Below are 20,933 nucleotides of genomic sequence, written 5' to 3'. Positions count from 1 at the left end.
GGTAAAGGGATTTCTTGTTGGTTTGCATACATTGCTGGTGAACTAATGTGATTTTTTGGGCAGGCTGACCAGCGCAAAAATAGAGCATTAAACCACTAAAGCTAAGAACCCTCATGGAATCCACTGCACCCCCACCCCCACCCCTGCCACTTCCACAGGAACAGGTGCTGGTATCTAAGGCTGAGAGACCAATAGGTGGTTTACATCACGGGACTCTGTGCAGACCACCCCCATTACCAGCCTGGAGCCGGGCAGACTTGCTGGGTGGCTAGATTCAGAAGAGAGAAAACAATCACTGCAGTTCAGCTCACAGGAAGCCACATCCATGGGAAAAGGGGAAGAATACATAGGAAAAGGGAACACCCCATGGGGCTAAAGAATCTGAACAACAGCCTTCAGCCCTAGACCTTCCCTCTGAGAGAGCCTACCCAAATGAAAAGGAACCAGAAAACCAACCATGGTAATATGACAAAATAAGGCTCTTTGACACCCAGAGGGGAGAACTATTTAAAAGTAAGTTTCACACATCAGAAGTTGGGCATTTAAACAAATAAGCCCAATGAAGTTGTAACAGCTTCAGCAGAAACCCATATAAAATATAGTTACGAGGAAGAGGAGGGCATAGGAGATAATCAAGAAAGTCTTCCTCAGAGATGATTTGCCAGGTATTTTAGAGATGGGAAGACAGCTTGAGCAACAGGAAAAACATGTATCAAGGTCCCAGGACCAACCCCATGCACAGCATTAGGAGAGCAGTAAGTAGTTTTGCATGGTTGGCCCATGTGCTAGAGATAAAAAGATTGGGAAAAGGGTCATGAGAAAGATAGGATGGACAAGTAGGCAGTGGCTGAAATGCAGAAGGCCTTGTATGCAACTAAAAGGAGGTTTATCTTTATCTTATGACTGATGAATAATCATTGACAAGTGATAGGCTGAGGAGTGATCTGATTTGTGCTCTGTATTCAGAACTTTATAGAGAGAACATCTAAAGTTAACAGAACAATGGTGAAGAGGGAGATTTTCAGGCACCCTGATAGTCCTATGGGTAGAGATATTTGGGGAACTCAAGGCTTTTCAAATGCCCCAATATCTTACCTATGAATTGGTGCCCTGATTTTTCCACCACAGAATATATATGTGGAGCGGTGCTTCCAAAATATGGTTGTGTGTTACAGTCAACTGAGGAGTTTTAAAAGAAGCAGAGAGTCACAGCTTTTACTCCAGACCTGTTGAGTCAGAATCCTCTGAAGTGGAACCTGGGGATCTGTATTTTCCAGAATTTCCTCCAGGTAGCACTGGTGCAGCCAGTTTACTGAGTGAGGTTTGGGGACATAAAGTTGCAGAGGGAGAGTAGGAAGGAATGGCTACAGAGGTCTTACAAAGGCTCAGTTGGTCAGTGTCCGTGACACCTATCAAATGCTGTGGGAGCAGGTTGGTTATATTAGCCTGCATTGCTCAAGCTGCCATGTCATATGTCTCTTTGTGTCCTTGGAAAGTCTTGCAAAGTCAGGCATATGGTAGAGGCTCCTCAACTATTTGATAAATGAATGAGCATGGCTGAACTCAAATGTTAGCGAAGACTGGCAGTATGACTAACAGTGTGCTTGTATATTTTTCTTTGACCAAAATACTCTAAAATACCAATTTATTAAAACAAGAGATACATATAGCCTAAAGCCCAGCTATTTACTCAGACTTTTCAGCAGTTCTGTTCATTTTAATTTTAAAATTAGGGCTCAGTCATTTTGATAAAATATCTGCTCTGAAGAAGATAACAGATCTTAGAACACAGAAGATGACATCAGTCATCTTGTGAACACTGTTACACTGAGATTTTATGAGCTAAACTAAGAAAATGTATTCTCTGGTACTACTTCTGAATCAATTATCATCAGTGTGTGATTGTGATAATCTAAGTGATGACAACTGGACATAACATTGGTAGTTAATTCAGACATATGTTAAATAATGGAGACAGGAAAAATCATTTGAAGTTAAACTTGACAATCATGGCATGATGTTTATTTCAAACATGTTTTGAAAGAAATGTTTTAAAACATTTAATCTTTTTGCTTGGTAAAAGAAGAGATAGTATTATTGCATTCATTAGTTGAGGTTTTATTATAGATGTCAAAACCAAGACTCTTATTAGACATAAATTTTTTTTAAAAAATTATTTGTTTCTGACCCTCGCCCATTTAAAATAAAAATCTCATTTAGACATTTTATGTCTAGAGAGGTGCTGAATGGACAGTCAGAAGGTGGATGTTGGGGAAACAGAGCTGATCTTCAGGAATCAACAGTTGACTCTGTTCAAACACCATGTTCCAAAGTAACATGCATTTTAAAGCAGCTAAATAATGATGTTTATCAGATGCAGCTCTTTTGATAAACAGAGGTGATTTAAAGATTTTAATTAACTTCACATGTTTATTAAGTTCAGTTTGGAGAAGCCATGAAAAATGTGGATTAGGTCTCAGTGTTTATTTGCATAAGTAGGAGACCAAGTTAGAAGCAGGCTGAACACGGGAATACTGTAACATTGTCAAGTCTCTGTCTCTCTAGCTCGTGGACAGTCTGTCTACACATGGCTGATGGTATGGCCAGTCAGCTACACCAAGCTCACGTCTTACCAAATTTGTAACCAGTGAATAGAATCTTTACAGATACCCTCAGCAGAAAAGATTCTGTGGAACCTGATTTTCCAGACTTTGATCATTTTCCATCCTTGAATCAATCATGTTTTCATCCTTGGGCCCATCCACTCAATAATAAGGGGGAAGGCAACTCTTACCGAGCTGGCTCTGTGCCATTACTTTCCCTTGTCAGTGGGTGGAGAAGCAGGTTGATCCTTCCCCAAATCCTGTGTCATGGATTTCTCACATGGAAGGAGTGTTTTACTAAGAGAGAAGAAAAGCATTGTTCTATTGGCAAAAGGAAAAGAAAAAAGTCAACAAGTGGCTTAATTTCCCCATTAGTGTTTAATATGTTTAAGGTACGAAGAAAAATCAGTCTTCAATGGCAAAAGCAAATTTTATGCTCCCAAGTGAGGAAACATCGCATCTCTTCAACAGTGAAAACAATGGTTTTATTCTTGTATTTCAGTAATGTCTTAGATGTTATATGCCTCTCGCCAACCCTGGATCTAATTTTAAACTCTTGTATGAAATGTGTAAGACAAAAAAGTTAAACATTTCACATGCAAAGTTTCTAGATTTTAGCTACTCCTTGTGCCTTGCAAATGGTAAATACTCAATATCTGTTGCATAAATTAATTTATTATATCACTGAACCATGGAAATAGATGGGTCCTTAGAAGGTATCTAGTTAATCTCTTGGATGGATGCAGATATTTCCTACAGTGTCTTGCAGAGGGATCATTGAACCACTCTCTGAACACTTTCATATGAAAACTCCCACTGTTTTTGTTCTCAGGGAGTTTGTTTGCCATCTCCCAACATCTTACATAGTTAACAGAAACTGGTAACACTGAACAAAGGGACATTCACAGTTTGCTTAATTTCTTTTTCTCCTCCCCACCCCCATGTATGTTAAGATAAAAATAACAAATTGAATGATATATCAAGTAATATTATCTGCCAACGAAATGTAAATGAACAAGCTAGTCTTTGTTCAGGGGAAGTGGGGAAGAATTCCAATGAGGGAATTGATTGAGAGATAGAAGTCATGGACCATTGTTTCAGCCTTGAAGCTGCCTGAGAGGAAGTAATGATTCTCCTGGATAGTTGGTACCTGGACTGAGAGCTAGGCTGGCTTCTTTGTGGCTGTGGGAGGTGTATCTTCACTGGAATGACAGAGAAGAAGAAAATGAGGTTCTGTGTGATTTAGAAGGTAGGGAGGTACAGAGTATCCAGAGGCGTAGCTTACGTTAAGAAACACCAATACCACTGGGCATGGTGGCTCATGCCTACAATCCCAGCACTTTGGGAGGCTGAGGTGGGTGGATCACTTGAGGTCAGGAATTTGAGACCAGCCTGACCAACACGGTAAAACCCCCATCTCTACAAAAAAATACAAACATTAGCAGGCATGGTGGCACATGCCTGTAGTCCCAGCTATGGGGGGGTTGGGGGAAGTAGAGGTTGCAGTGAACTGAGATCGCACCACTGCACTCCAGCCTGGGCGACAGAGTGAGACTCTGTCTCAAAAAGAAAAGAAAAGCAAGAAAGAAGCACAAACACAGTGTTGAAGTAGGCAGAGGATGGTGAAGCACAGGTTCCACATGTCTTGTAGTGTTATTTGTCACTTCTGGTAACAAGATTTTTAATAATGTAATATGCCTGTTCTTTGCAATGTTACTTTTTTATTGTTTTTTTTAATAGATGAATTACATATGTAAATAATCTCTAAATACATCTCATCTTTGAATTAATTTGCTCTGTCTTTTTCTCCTGTAATATATACATTATAATGTATTTTAAAACTATTTAAATAATGTCAGTGTGTTACATTGTTTAATAATTTTCTAAACCTTTTTTTAAAAAAATTCTCCAAATAATGTTCACAAGTATAAGAAAATCTATGAATAAGTTCTTGTGGAATAGTTTAGATCCATTTACTTGAATATTTTTCATTACAGGTAGTCTAATTGGAGGGAAATCACTGTCAATTAGTCGTGTGTAGTTGAAAATATTTAAAGAAATTTGTTCATATTAGGTTTGAATAGAGCATTCCTAAAGTCTTCCCTAAATTGTAAGTTTGGTGATTTAAAAGCTCTCAAGAAGTCAAAAAAATTTTGTGACTTTTAAGAACTTAGTCTTTAGGCCGGGTGTGGTGTCTCATGCCTGTAATACCAGCACTTTGGGAGGCCAAGGCAGGTGGATAACCTGAGGTCAGGAGTTCGAGACCAGCCTGGTCAACATGGCAAAATCCCATCTCTCCAAAAAATACAAAAGTTAGCAAGGCACAGTGTCACGTGCCTATAATCCCAGCTATTAGGTGGGGCAGAGGCAGGAGGATGGCTTGAACCTGGGAAGCGGAGGTTGCACTTAGCCGAGATCGTGCCACTGCACTCCAGGCTGGGCAACATAGCAAAACTCCATCTCAAAAAAAAAAAAAAAAAAAGTTTTTAATGTTCTTTATTTAGGAAACATTTTAGATACTTAATAGAGAGGACAAGATGTAGTTTCAAGAAAATTTCAGGAAATCAATATCCAGATGTCATTCATAGAATAGAAATTTCAGATGGCATCTTCATGTTGACTCTGAAATAATTAATTACAGAAATGGTTGGCAGTAGAATTAGAATCAAATTGACAATAAAATATTTATTAATTCAAATACCATTCTATCACATACCATGGATAACAGTTCCATGAACAATTTTCACATATAATTTACCTGTCAGGAAACGACTATTATTCTTCAAAATTGGTCATTTGTATGCGTTGTATGATTTTTTGAAACAAATGTATTAGAACAATTATTAGCATTAGAAGAAGTAGCAGAAGATGAATATAAGCATATGTTTGCTCTCACATATGTTCATTTTCTTTTAGTGAGGGATGCCCCAAGGATGCATAGAGAGGAATTTATCAGTATCTCCCTAATCATTAATGCAGTCTTCAGCCCAAGGGAACTGCAAATCCCAGAATGCAACATTTCATTCTTATTTTAACATGGATTTCAGAAACCAGTGGACCAAATTTGATGAGGAAATTGGATTTACTATGAAGCCCCAAATGCTAAGACTTGAACTTTATACAAGGTAGACTTTTGCTAAGTTTACTACATTTCTTCATTCAGTTTTAAGTAGTAGATGTTTGTACTCTCCACCTCATCAGCATATGTGATACAATTACTTGTTTTCATATACAAAAAATAAATCATTTCACCATAGAGAATTAGTATGAAGTTTAAGAACAAAATGAATGATTGCGTTTTTATTCTGAAAAAAGCAATTATTTTAAAAACATATTCTAACATACATGTTTCTTGAAAGTAAATCATTGTTATTTGGATTCAGATTAAAATATCTTATGTTTTGAACTTTCATCATTTCTGAACTTGTCATTGCAAGCTATCATGATTAGCATTCCACGTAGACACTTCAAATCAGAAATAGGTTTTTGTTTCCTCTTGTGGGTGTGGTGTCACTTAGTTTATTACTACTGTGACTTCAATATATTCTCTACAAGTGGTTTGATAAATACACAATAATAATAGTAGTAAGAAGGTATACAAAACAATAAACATAATTAAAATAATAGCTAATATTTATTGCATACTTACTATATTTGAGGCACTTTACTAAGAGCTTCCATGGATTACTTCATTTAATCTTCACAAAATCTTATAAGATAGTTACTATTAGTGTTGGTATTTTATTTATTTATTTATTTATTTATTTATTTTGAGACAGAGTCTTGCTCTGTTGCCCAGGCTGGAGTGCAGTGGCACGATCTCGGCTCACTGCAACCACCGCCTCCCAGGTTCACGCCATTCTCCTGCCTCAGCCTCCCGAGTAGCTAGGACTACAGGCGCCTGCTACTATGCCCGGCTAATTTTTTGCATTTTAGTAGAGACGGGGTTTCGCTGTGTTAGCCAGGATGGTCTTGATCTTCTTGTGATCTGCCCGCCTCGGCCTCCCAAAGTGCTGGGATTACTGGGATTAGAGGCGTGAGCCACCGTGCCCGGCCTAGTGTTGGTATTTTATAACAGGCTGAGGCCTAGTGAGAAAAAGTAATTTATAAAATGTGCAGAGCTCCTACCTGGTGGAGCCAGAATGTGGACTCCAGGGTCTGGTTCTTAATCACTATGTTACGCTGCATGCCATGCTTTGAAAGGAGATTTATTTTACAATGTGGCCACTCAAGGCAAATTCATCTCCACCACTGGAGAAACAACTCAATGTGCATGATTTTTTTTTCTGTTGGAAAACATGATCTTTATACATGAAAGATAATGTTATATCAACATTTTCTTCATGACCAAAATTGTCTCCTTTTCATGAGAAGAAAACTTTTCAATTTTATTTTGAGAAGTTAATATAAGTGAATATATAAGGTTAATTCCATCCAAAAACAATACTGGGCAAAACAGATCTTTGTCCCATTTTCCAGATTGACTCAACACATCCATCAAGTTATATGAGTAATTGCTCGACTGTTTACTTATGTTTCTGGCAGAATATCTTTTACAACTATTTTGAGTTCACAAAAAGAATATCGGTCCTACTCTATTTGTGAGAGGTATTATTTTGATGTATTTGTGATGTTTCCTGGGAACTTTACCCCATTCATTACAGTGTCCTTTCTGGTCCCAACCTTCTTTTTGGGGAGAGTAGTCTGATTTTATTTACTCATTACTCAAAAGATATTATTACAGACTGGACTCAGAAGTAGGCACAGGCTGCGTTTCTTGGTTATCTGCTCCTGGCATATTTCTTTGGCCTCCTTCATTCTTTTGGCCAAAGGTTTAGCATGTTCTGTAGTATACTGTTTCTGCAAAGCAACATAGCAGCATTTGTGTTGTGAGACATTTGGAGTAACAAGATGCCGAATCTTGGGTGTTTTGGTCCTAGGCTTACCTTCTTTTTTAAAGGCCTTTCTTACCACATATTGTTGGACATCATCTTTTTTAGAGAGATTGAAAAGTTTGCAGATTCTGCTAGCTCTTCTGGGCCCCATGTGATGAGGCATCATAGTGACAGTCAGTCAAGGAATATCCTTCTCTCCCTTTTTTACAATAAGTTAGTCAAGAACATTTAGATTGGCATCCACAATGCAATCCTGAACAACTTTACACTTTCCTTCTCCAGTTCTTCTGGGTTTATAACAGGAATGCCCTGTACTCAGTAGCAGGTGGACATGGTCATGGGCCAAGACATCCTGCTTCACAGGAAAACTTTCTTATTCCTACCACTGATTTGGACCACATAGTCCTTCCATTCTTCACCCAGAGCATCAGCAGCTACTTCTGTGGCCATGTGCTTCTCATAAAAAGTATGAACTTTGGCCAGGAGTAGTGGCTTATGCTTGTAATCCCAACACTTTGGGAAGCTGAGAGGGTGGATCAGTTGAGGTCAAGAGTTAGAGACCAGCCTGGCCAACATGCTGAAACCCCGTCTCTAATAAAAATACAAAAATTAGCCAGGTGTGGTGGTGCACACCTGTAATCCCAGCTACTCAAGAGGCTGAGGCAGGAGAATCACTTAAACCCGGGAGGCGGAGGTTGCAATGAGCCAAGATCACACTACTGCACTCCAGCCTGGTTGATGGAGTGAGACTCTGTCTCCAAAAAAAAAAAAAAAAAAAAGAACTTTGCATTCATTAATGACTTCAGTGAATTTTCTGACAGCCGGTGACTAAGAAGGAGATATTCAGCTGCTTCAAGAAGCAGCTGATTGCCTCCAAGGTGCCACAAAAAAGAGCTGGTCTCCACTTTCTTACATCAAACTCTGTAATGTCCTGTGTCCTCCTGGCTCTGTTAATCCTGCCATTCTTGCCTGTGCTCCCCAGGGTGCTCTGATTTCCAGATGCTCTACTATCTAGCACAGCCCTCCATCTCTTTTTAACTCCTCCTCCTCTGATCTTTTTGGTTCAACTTTATGATTTTTTAAGTTGCTATTCTCTTCATACCTTCCACAAATACTGCAATCATAAGTCTGGAAAGGCAGAAGTGGTTTCTGGCCAGTTGGAATATATCGACTCCACAGTTCGTTGGCATAGATGATCTCTGGTGTTGGTTGCTGACACTGCAGCTGCACATCAGCACATTTAGGTGTTACTCCCAAGGCTCCACTCCTTTCTTCATTTCCTCTGTTGAGCTGTTTCTCAAATTGTGCATCTCATGTCCCTAAGAGTTCACAAATATACTCTCAGAGACGCATAAGTACCTAAAATAATCTCAAATTTTGATTGTTTAAAAATATTTAATATAAGTTACCAAATTTCATTGCTTACACTTGTACTTGTATTTTCATTTCGTTGGTGCCAAAGGAATGGCAGTGTTTGACTTTTTTCATGTTTTCTCAAACTGGGGATTCATAGCTTGTTCTCTGAGTTCCTGTGCTCTCAAGATTGAGAAAAACTGCTCTGCCGTGCTTGAAATGGACCTGGGCAAATGAGCATCACCCAGGCCTGGCTATTCACTCCTCATGCATCTGTTGTGTACTTTCTACATTACACACTGCGTTACACACAAGGAATGAAAAACAGTTTCTTTCAAGGGTTAGTGGGGAAGTCAGATAAGTAAACAATTTTAATCTATTATGATATTGCTAGTCAATTGGTACAAACTTTCTGGAGGACAATGAAGTAATTGCATCAAGCCTTGTGGATAATCCTTAACCCAGTCATTTCACTTTTAGAAATTTATTTTATGAACACAAGAGAGGTCTACAAAGATTTGTATGAAGGACCCAGAAGTCAAATTAAATGAGGATTATTGTAATTGACTCAGCTCAACGTTATTTATAATAGTTATAAATGGAAAGCAGATTTAAAATTTAACAATAGGGGAATAGTTACATAAATTATGGCATCCCATGTGATGGGAGTTTAGATAGCCATTAAAAATATTATTTTGGCTGGGCGCGGTGGCTCATGCCTATAATCCCAGCACTTTGGGAGGCTGAGGAGGGCAGATCACAAGGTCAGGAGTTCGAGACCAGCCTGGCCAAGATGGTGAAACCCCATCTCTACTAAAAATAAAAAGCCGGATGTGGTGGCACGTGCCTGTAGTCCCAGCTACTCGGGAGACTGAGGCAGGAGAATCCCTTGATCCTGGGAGGCAGAGGTTGCAGTGAGCCGAGATCACACCACTGCACTCTAGCCTGGGCGACAGAGCAAGACTCCATCTCAAAAAAAAAAAAAAAAATTATTTCTACAAAATATTGAAAACAAAGGACTCATAATACTATTTTAAGCTGAACAGCAACACACAGCTCTCTATACCAGAAGTCAACAAACTTTTTCTGTAAGAGGGTCAGATGGTGAATATTTTAGGATATTTTATCTACATTTTAAATTATTTTAGGTAAATATTTTAGAATCATATTACTTTGTGAGTTGCAACTATTTAGACTAGGCTGTTGCATTGTGATAGTAGCTGTGGACAGTATGTTAACCAGTAGACATAGTTGTGTTCCAAAAAAAAACTTTATTATGGACATCGAAATTTGAGTTTCATATAATTATTATGTGTCATGAAATACTCTTTTTTGAGTTTTGTTTTCAACCACTTAAAAATGCAAAAGCCATTCTTACCTTACAGGCCATACAAAAACAGATGGCAGGACAGATTTGGACCATAGGCTATAGTTTGTTGATCGGTGATCTATACCATGTGATTCTAATTGCGTGTGTGGTGGCGGGGAGGTGGTGAATCTCTGAGCAGTGGAATTATGGGCAATTTTTATTTTTTACGGTTTTCTCCATTTTAAAATATGAACTTACATTACTTTTATAATCAGAAAAGCAAAAAATGAATGCATTATAATAATGGCTATAATGGTGGAAAGTGCTTTAAAGGGTCTAATACCCTTGACCCAAGTAGGAGAGGAGGATGAGGGGCAGGGAAGGTTTGCTGAGACAACTTCTGAATAGTGTTGCAAAGGATGATGAAGAGTTGTTCAAGGATAGGTGAGTCACGGAGGAAAGAAGGGAGAGTGAGAGGCCAAAAGGAAGAGAATTCTAGGCTGAGAAATAGATCATAGACCATAGGAGAGTCAGGGAACCACAAGAATTTCAGAAGGCTGGAGAACAGTGTTAGGGATTGAGCCAAGAGGGATAGGACTAGAAAAAGAATCAAGCACTGAGAATCTTATTTGGTTGCTTGGACTTTAATTTTTTATCTTAAAATCAATTGGAAGCATGGAAAGATTCGTGAGTTGCTGAGTGACATGCTCATACTTCTGATTTAGAAAGTTCTATATGGCATATGGGTAGATAATGGATTGGGTGAGGGTGAGCCTAGAGGCAGGAGAGCAAGTTGAAAGGCTGTTGTAGGAATTCGGGTAAGAAGTGTTGAAAGATGAAACTGAGGTATGGGGATGGAAATAGAGAAAGGAAAGGGTTCAAATGATATGTAGGAGTTGACTCAGTGGGCCCTGGTGACTGATTAAATCTTGGAGTTGGAGGAGATGCACAGGAAAGAATGAAGGTACCCTTCTGTGTTTTTGCTCCTGGCAGCCAGGTGAGTTTCAGTGTAAATATAGAAGGTATGATTTGTTTGTAGATGGTTTGAGTTTGAGGTAGTTGTGGAAAATTTGAGTGGAGATTTTCAATACGGAAAATCAGGCGAAATAAGTTAGTAGACAGTGGTTGCAGATATAAGAGCTGATGTGTTCACTTGAAAAGAGGGTGTTGAATAATGACTGCTATACTTTCTCCGCCATCCCTATTGGACTGTATGGAGATGCAATCCAATCAATGTTCACGACTTGCTGTGATAGTCTATTCAAACTTTAGAATCACTTGTCCTCAGCTCTCAGAGTCATATTAGCATTTCTGGAGTAAGTTAACTATAGTTTGAAAAAGTCATCCAAATGATTTTGATATATGCTCCTCAGACCCACCATTGATACTTGCTTGAGAAGAAAACATCAAAGACTATGATATCCTGAAACACCTAGATGTTTAAAAATAGGAAGAGAAAGTGAATCTGTAAAAGAGAACAGAAGCACAGAAGAAAAATCAGAGTGCACTGGTAGTCAGTGGAAGAAAAAAAAATTTTAATGGAGCATGCAGCAGTATTAATCATGAAGAGGTAATTAAATAAAGATTGCTGGTGTTGACCAAAATGAGGTCGTATAGACCTATACAAGAATATTTCACTAAGATGATGGGGACAGAAACTGTTCAGGAGTGAGTAGAGAAGTGGATGGGTATTAAGAAAAAAAAAAAAAAAACTGAAGCACGGAGGAAATGAAAACAATACAATAGCAGACTCCTCCTCAATCTTTTATATTTGTTACCACAATGTGTACTATTATACTTAAGAGGTCTTGAAAAATGCTTGCTGAATAACTGAGACAATGAATGCGTGAATACATTCATGAATAACTTCAGCTTCCATTTGGTATTATCTTCGCTGAACTGTAAGGGTCATTGAGAGTATTATTTTATTTGAACAAGGGCAGTTTGGTTTTAGCTTTAATAAAGGATAAAGAGCACCCTTTCCATTCTAGTGAAGTACTTTCTATGGCTCCCTGTTGGTTGAGAATGTTATAAGTGCTGTAGAATACTATATAAATTTTTAAACTAGAAATCAATATACAAATATTTTATTTATATTGCAATATTATTACTGAATTTATAAATAAGACATGCAAAAATGAGATTTCTCCTGCTTTTAAGTGTGTTTTCAGATATGAAGTTGTCTTTCCATACCTTACGGTTTTTGATGGTCATCCATGGGGAAGAGCTGCTTCTCTCCATTTAGACAAGAAATCCATCTACAGCCAACAGCAATGGAGAGAGGTCACTTGAGGGGATGGGTTAAAGGCAGGAGCACCAGGCTCATTTTCAGCGTTCAAAATCGGATCCTCAGGTTTGCCTGGTTTAAATTCCATAGTACACAAATCTTATGAAATTGCTAAAAGAATTCTATGGCTTTAAACAGGAAGTGAGAGAGAGAAGACTTCGAGGTTGTTATCAAGGGTTTTCCCACCATTGGAAAACTGGGAATCATGGCATTCTGGGGAATGAGGAGGAAAATTTTGATCTGGTCTAAAAAGACTTCTAATACCTATAGAAGACTCTGTTCTAAACTTAAGAGAGCCCCACCACTCTAGAATCAGTGCTGGGTGGCAGTTTTGTTACAACTTCCTAAAGTTGATGTCAGATTGGAACGTCTTCTCTAACAGCTTGTGAGACAAAATAAAATAATTTTCAAGAGAAAGCGAAAGAAACCTCTTAGACCTTTCCCACACTTCTACCACAAACATTTATTGAGCCTCCGCTATGTGCAGGGCATTCTGTGTTTCTCAGGAGGGGGGCTATTTGGTGGGACAATCCTTCCTCAAGCCCCTCCAATCACTACCACACACACATAACAACTAAAAATGTCTCAGAACCAGTGCTGGAGCTGTAAATGTGAGTGAGACAACTTATGTCTCTGTTTCCCCTTCCCAGATCTGAAATCATTATCATCGGCATGCTGGGGTATCATGCCCTGTAGCTGTCTCCATTAGTACCTCACTTGTGTTTGTGTTTCAGGCTGACTGACTCATAGATACTGCTCTATAGGGGAAGAGAAAAGAAAGAAGTAGCTTCCATGGAGGCTCAGCAATGGACAAAAAAATAAAATAGTATTTCCTGAGTGCTGACAGCATATGAGCAATCCCCAGATTCAGAAGGGAAGGCCTGGCCCACAGGATGATGTGGCACATGGGCAAACAGAAATCTGGACCACTAAAAGAACCACAGGGTCTTCCTAACACCTTTACCAAGGCTGAAGAAGTATCACGGAGACCCAATTACTCCACGTCAAAAACCTGCCAGGGTGGATTCTGCCTTTGGGTTCAAGATCATGTTCTATTTCCAGAATCTCATAGGAGACACATTTTAACTGGTCACTCCTAAGATTTTGGATTTGCTAGAAATATCCCTGCTCTTTAAATCCTGTCTAGTTCACTCTGTTTGAGTCCCTGTCTCCTCCAGTATTTCAGATGATGTTTGATAGGTCTTGGGAAGCATTGGGCCATACCTGGCCTGTGATCCTAGCAGCTTAAGAGCGATCTATAATTCCATGGAAACTTGAATCAGACAGTTTTCTACAGATTCCCAAAGCAGAATGTCTGCTGACTTTCTTGGAGAAAATCCCAAGTGTAATTTGTACCAAATTAAATCCAGAGGGTTCTGCAAGAATGTTCTGGCCTTAGATCTGCAATGAATAGAACATTTTGTGGTTCACAGCGGAGGTCATGGGAGAGTCCCAACGAAATATTGGGAGCCGTAATCATAGTTCTTTAAATCGCTCTCCCTAAAGCCTTTATATCACTGATTTATAAATTGTCATTTGAGTGGGAAAAGAAAAATATTAAGAGGAGCTTATTTTATGTGTTTAACAAGGCTAAGAGGTTCCAAAGGCAACCCTATTAGATATAGAAATAGCCCATTTTTGAATTTATTTTAGCACCTTTGTGCCAAATCTGAGAAATATTACTGGAAAGTTACATGTTTACCTGGTTTTCCCTAGAATGAATTCGTAGTCTATTATTTCTTATTCTTCCCTGTATCACTGCCATAGAATTTTCCAATTTTGACTGGGTGCAGTGGCTCACTCTAATCCCAGCACTTTGGGAGGCCAAGGTGGATGGATCACCTGACGTCAGAAGTTTGAGACCAGCCTGGCCAACATGCTGAAACCCCATCTCTACTAAAAATACAAAAATTAGCCAGGCATGGTGGCACATGCTTGTAATCCCAGCTTCTCGGAAGGCTGAGGCAGAAGAATCTGGGAAGCAGAGGTTGCAGTGAGTGAAGATCGAGGCACTGCACTCCAGCCTGGGCGACAGAGTAAGATTCCATCTCAAAAAAAAAAAAAAAAAGAGAATTTTAAAATTTCATGGCATTTATATTTCAGTTCTTACCACATTCTTTGTCATACGAAAAAAGTTAAAATTTAAAACTTTTGATATAATGTTTTCATCTTATATACTCTTGAACTAACACCATTATAAGTGGAGATTGAGGCCAGGTTAACCTATTTTAATGTTAAAGGGTATAAAATGAAAAATATGCACAAAACAAAATTAACCAGCCCTTACTATGGTCTCAAACTTGTCACACAAGAATGAAATGTCCAGTTATTATGCTCTCGAATAGCTAGGTAAGAAAATATACACTTTTGGTCAAACTCTCTTGTCAATGTAGACACTCAGTTGTCTGTTTATCCTAAATAGCAAAGAAAACAGAGCTGGCACATACTCATCTATCTCTTAGTGGATATTCATTGCATTTCTACCCAATGCGCTTGAGACCTTTTTTGAGGCAACTGTGAAATTATCAGTCTATGATCTAGATTTTTTGTTTTGTTGCATTATAAATTTTATTTTTTTCTTTATTAAGTATAAGAGAACCTTGGTGACAAAATGTACCAATAAAGGATTTTTACATTAGTAAATGTATCTGTCAACTTGATATGGTTTGGTTTTGTCCTCACCCAAATCTCATCTTGAATTCCCATGTGTTGTGGGAGGGACCTGGTGGGAGGTAATTGAGTCATGCTAGCGGGTCTTTCCTGTGCTGTTCTCGTGATAGTGAATAAGTCTTATGAGATCTGATGGTTTTAAAAATTGGAGTTTCCCTACAACAAGCACTCTCTTTACCTGCTGCTATCCATGTAAGATGTCACTTGGTCCTCCTTGCCTTCTGCCTTGATTGGGAGGCTTCTCCAAACAGGTGGAACTGTGAGTTCTCCATTAAACCTCTTAAATTTCCCAGTCTCAGGTATGTCTTATTCAGCAGCATGAAAATGGACTAATACAGTAAATTGGTACCGGTAGAGTGGGACGCTGCTGAAAAGATACCTGAAATGTGGAAGTGACTTTGGAACTGGGTAATAGACAGGGGTTGGAACAGTTTGGAGGGCTCAGAAGACAGGAAAATGTGGGAAATTTTAGAACTTCCTAGAGACTAATTGAATGGCTTTGCCCAAAATGCTGATAGCAATATGGACAATAAAGTCCAGGCTGAAGTGGTCTCAGATGGAAATGAGGAACTTGTTGGGAGCTGGAGCAAAGGTGACCCTTGTTATGTTTGAGCACAGAACTGGTGACATTTTGCCCCTGCCCTAGATATCCATGGGGCTTTGAACTTGAGAGAGATGATTTAGGACATATGGCGGAATAAATTTTTAAGTAGCAAAGCATTCAAGAGGTGACTGGGTGTTGTTAAAGGCATTCAGTTTTATAAGGGAAGCAGAGCATAAAAGTTTGGAAAATTTGCAGCCTGACAATGCGACAGAAAAGAAAATCCCATTTTCTGAGAAGAAATTCAAGTTGGCTGCAGAAATTTGCCTAAGTAACAAGGAGCTAATCCCCAAGAAAATGGTGAAAATGTCTCCAGGGCATGTGAGAGGTCTTCACAGCAGCCCCTCCCATCACAGGCCAAGGCCTAGGAGGAAAAAGTGGTTTTGGGGCCAGGCCCAGGGTCCCTGTGCTGTGTGCAGCCTAAGGACTTGGTGCCCTGCCACCCAGCCACTCCAGCCATGGCTGAAAGGGGCCAACGCAGAGCTTGGACTGTAGCTTCAGAAGGTGCAAACCTCAAGCCTTGGCAGCTTCCACACGGTGTCAAGCCTGTGAGTATGCAGAAGTCAAAAACTGGGCTTTGGGACCCTCTGCCTAGATTTCAGCAGATGTATGGAAATGCCTGGATGCCTATGTAGAAATTTGCTGCAGGGCCAGGGCCCTTATGGAGGTCACTACTAGGGCAGTGCAGAAGGGAAATGTGGGACTGGAACCCCCAAACAGAATACCTACTGGGGCATTGCCTAGTGGAGCTGTGAGAAGAGGCCCACTGTCCTCCAGACCCCAGAATGAGAGATCCACTGACAGCTTGCAAATAGAAGCTGGAAAAGTCACAGACAACTCCAGGCAGTGAAAGCAGCCAGGAGGGAGGTTCTACCCTGTGAAGTCACAGGGGCAGATCTGCCCAAGTCCATGGGAACCCACCTCTTGCATCAGCATGACCCAGATGTGAGACATGGAGTTAAGAAAGATCATTTTGGAGCTTTAAGATTTGACCACTCTCCTAGATTTCGGACTTGAATGGGGCCTGTAGCCCCTTTGTTTTGGCCAGTTTCCCCTGTTTGGAATAGCTATATTTACCCAATGCCTGTACTCCCGTTGTGTCTAGGAAGTAACTAACTTGCTTTTGATTTTACAGGCTCATAGGCGTAAGGGATGAGACTTTGGACTGTGGACTTTTGAGTTAATGCTGAAATGAGTTAAGACTTTGGGGGACTGTTGGGAAGGCATGATTGGTTTTCAATATAAGGACATGCAATTTGTGAGGGGCCAGAAGTGGAATAATATGGTTTGGCTGTGTCCGCACCCAAATCTCATCTTGAATTCCCACATGCTGTGGGAGAGACCTGGTGTGAGGTAATAATTGAGTCATGGGGTTAGGTCTTCCCCATGCTGTTCTCATGATGGTGAATAAGTCTCATGAGATCTGATGGTTTTAAAAATGGGGGTTTCCCTACACAAGCCCTCTTTGCCTGGTGCCATCTACGTAAGATGTGATTTGCTCCTCCATGCCTTCTGCTATGATTCTGAGTCTTCCCAGCCACATGTAACTGTGAGTTCTCCATTAAACCTCTTTCCTTTGTAAATTCCACAGTCTCAGGTACATCTTTATCAGCAATGTAAAAATGGACTAGTATATAGCTTTTATTAGGTAATGCTAGGGTAACAAATGACCCCAAAATAGCAGTGGCTTACAAATAACAGATTTTATCTTACCATGTTGGCTGCATGGTAAATGCAGTTCAGGTTTGTGTGTCTCCTTTATTTTAGAATCCTGGATGAAGGAGTGTATTAGTCTGTTCTCATGCTCCTAATAAACACATACCCGAAACTGGGTAATTTATAAAGGAAAGAGGTTTAATTGACTCACAGTTCACCATGGCTGGGGAGGCCTCAGGAAACTTACAATCAGAGTGGAACGGGATGCAAACACGTCCTTCCTCACATGGTAGCAGCAAAGAGAAGTGCTGAGAAAAAGGGGGAAAAGCCCCTTATAAAACCACCAGCTCTTGTGAGAACTCTGTCACTATCACAGGAATAGCAGCATGGGGTAACTGCCCCCATGATTCAATCATCTCCCACCAGGTCCCTCCCATGACATGTGGGAATTATGGGAATTACAATTCAAGATGAGATTTGGGTAGGGACACAGCCAAAACATATCAAGAAGCAACCACTATTTATGGAAAGAGCAATGATAGACTCACTTATTGGTTCTTAATACTTCTACTCAGAAATGGCACACAAAACTTCTGTTCACAGTTTGTTAGTCTAACTAAGTGCATACAAGTCTGGTTTTAGGAGGCATAGAAGTACAATCCTCTTACAGAGAGAAACAGCAAATAACTGGGAACAATAATATAATTAAAGTGTGTAATGTGTCTTAGAATATAATTTGGAAGGATAAGGAAGGAAAGGACTGTTCAAGAATAATAATTGGAGACAACTTAGGTCCATGATTCCAGTACAGCAATGGCATGTGTTGTTTTTCCTTTAAGAATAGGTCTATTTTACATAATTGCAAAAATAAAAATATTTCCTCCAGTAATAAAAATAACATACTTTTATTATAAAAAATTGAAAATATACAGAAAGATATAAATAAGAAGGCGAAAGTAACTGGAAAACCCTAGGTAAATACCTAGAGAAATCAAAATATATGTCTACCCAAAAACTTGTACATAAATATTTATAGCAGGTTTATATATAGTAGTCAAAAATTGGAAACATCCAAATTTCTACAGGTCACTAAATAAACAAATTGGCATATTCATCTATTCTTTTAGGGACATACTTGAGAAATTATTCAATATTTTCCATGATGGTGGCAGTCATAATAGTGATGATGAGGCAGATGATGACAAGATTTCCTTGGGGCAATTTTGGTAACCTTTTAAAGAAAATTTTCCATTTTATCCCCATTTTTGTTTTTATTTGCAGAAAATCCAAAACTTGCTATATGCATTTATAGCCCTCAATCTTAATATTATATAATTATGTTAAATAAAATATTTTAAATGATACATAATAATTGCACATATTTATGGGGTACATGTGATATTTTGGTACATTTCTACACTGCATAATGATCAAGTCAGGGTATTTGGAATATCCATCACCTCAAACAGTTATGATTTCTTTGTGCTGATGACATTATAAATCTTCACTTTTAGTATTTTGAAATATATAACAATTAGCTATAGTCACTCTACTATCAAACACTAAGGCTTATTCCTTCTATCTAACTGTATTTTTGTACCCATTAACCAACCTCTCTTTATCTTCTTCCTTCTTACACTCCTATCCTCTGGTAACCATCATTCTATTCTCTACCTCCATGAGATCTGCTTATGTTTTTTGTGTATCACTTTGTTCCTTTTGAAATGTCATAAGTTAAAAAAATTTTTGAAGAGACAAAATTCATATAACATAAAATTAACCATTTTAAAGTGTAAAATTCAGTGGCATTTAGTACATTCACAGTGCTGTGTGTGAAAAGTTCAATATAGAAATGAACTTCTGAAATTAAAATGTTTTATTTGGGAGAAAAGTACTGCAATTCAGGGCATAAATGCAGACTGGCTGGTCTTCAGTATGTCTGAAAAACAAAGAGAAAGTTAGAGGTTTTATAAAAAGGAGAATATGTATTGCTCTTAGAGAAATTTCATTGCCACTAGTAAGGTTTTGAGGAGCTGGAAAGCTCTGATTGGCAAGTGACAATAGTGGGCAAAACTAGTTTCAGAGTTGCAGAGGTTGTTTTAGTAGCCAATAGCTAAAACTGGTTTCAGGTTATAGTAGGCAGTTTCAGCTTGCAGACTTGCATGGAATTACATTACTTTGTGCCCTGAATGGTTTTCTCCATGACCTCTCAACTCCATTTTTGTTGAGTATGACCCAATTCACATGATCAACTTTCACATGTGAAACCATCACCTCTATCTAGATCCAAAACCTTTCCAGCAGCCCAAAAGAAAACCCTGTACCCATTATGTAGTGACTACTTATTCACTCTTCCCTCAGCCCCTGGCAAGCACCATTCTGCTCTTTATTACTAAGATTTTACCTATTCTAGATATTTACCCCTCCCCTCCCCTCCCGTCCCCTCCCCTTCCCTCCCTACCCTTTTCTCCTTCCTTCCTTCTTTCTTTTCTTTTCTTTTTTCTCTCTCTTCTCCTCTTCCCCTTTCTTTCTTTCTTTCCTTTTTCTTTCTCTTTCTTTTTTCTTTCTTTCTTTCTTTCTTTCTCTTTCTTTCTTTCTTTCTTTCTTTCTTTCTTTCTTTCTTTCTTTCTTTCTTTCTTTCTTTCTTTCTTTCTCTTTCTTTCCTCTTTCTCCTTCCTTCCTTCCTTCCTTCCTTCCTTCCTTCCTTCCTTCCTTCCTTCCTTCCTTTCTTTCTTTCATACTATGTATCAATACTCCCTCATATGGGTAAAGTACGTTTTGTTCATCCATTCACCAGTAAATGTATACTTGGGTTGTTTCTGTCTTTTGGCTATTGTGAATACTGCTGCTGTTAATATGCATGTCCATGCTTTTGTGTGGACATATGCTTTTATTTCCTGTGGATATATGCCTAGGAGCGTAATTGCTTGGTCATATGGTAATTCTATGTTTGACTTTTTGAGGAAATGCCAATATGTTTTTTTAAAGCAGCTGTACCATTTTATATTATCATCAACTATGTACATGGATTCCAATTTTCTCCATGTTCTTGCCAACACTTGTTATTTTCCTTCTTTTTTTTTTTTGAGATGAAGTTTCACTCTTGTTGCCCAGGCTGGAGTGCAATGGCGCAATCTCGGCTCACTGTAACCTGTGCCTCCCAGGTTCAAGTGATTCTCCTGCCTTAGACTCTTGAGTAGCTGGAATTACAGGCATGTGCTATCATGCCTGGCTAATTTTGTATTTTTAGTAGAGATGGGAATTCTCCATGTTGGTCAGGCTGGTCGTGAACTCTCGATCTCAGGTGATCTGCCTGCCTCAGCCTCCCAAAGTGCTGGGATTACAGGTGTGAGCCACTGTGCCCAGCTTCCTTTTTTTTTAAGGTTATAGCTATCCTAGTGGGTGTGAAGTGACATCTCGTTGTGCTTTTGATTTGCATTTTTCTAAGACTAATCATTTGAGCATCTTTGTGTGCACTTGTTTGCCACTTATATATCTTTGTTAGAGAAATGTCTTTTCAAGTCCTTTGCCCGTTTTATGACTGTATTGTTGTCCTTTC

General features: G+C 39.0%; 1 protein-coding gene and 1 pseudogene across 2 annotated transcripts in view; one reads left to right on the top strand and one right to left on the bottom strand.

Annotated features, from left to right (window-relative positions):
• CCDC141 (coiled-coil domain containing 141) overlaps nt 1-20,933 on the top strand; it is a 210,274-nt gene that overhangs the window by 39,013 nt on the left and 150,328 nt on the right. The gene's annotated exons all lie outside the window — the stretch shown is intronic.
• LOC102130882 (small ribosomal subunit protein eS6-like) lies at nt 7,183-12,401 on the bottom strand (annotated as a pseudogene).

The sequence above is a fragment of the Macaca fascicularis genome, chromosome 12 (genome assembly GCF_037993035.2).
Source record: "Macaca fascicularis isolate 582-1 chromosome 12, T2T-MFA8v1.1".
Lineage (NCBI taxonomy): Eukaryota > Metazoa > Chordata > Mammalia > Primates > Cercopithecidae > Macaca > Macaca fascicularis.
The sequence above is the reverse complement of the archived record's forward strand: the minus strand, read 5'-3'. Positions and strand labels throughout refer to the sequence as shown.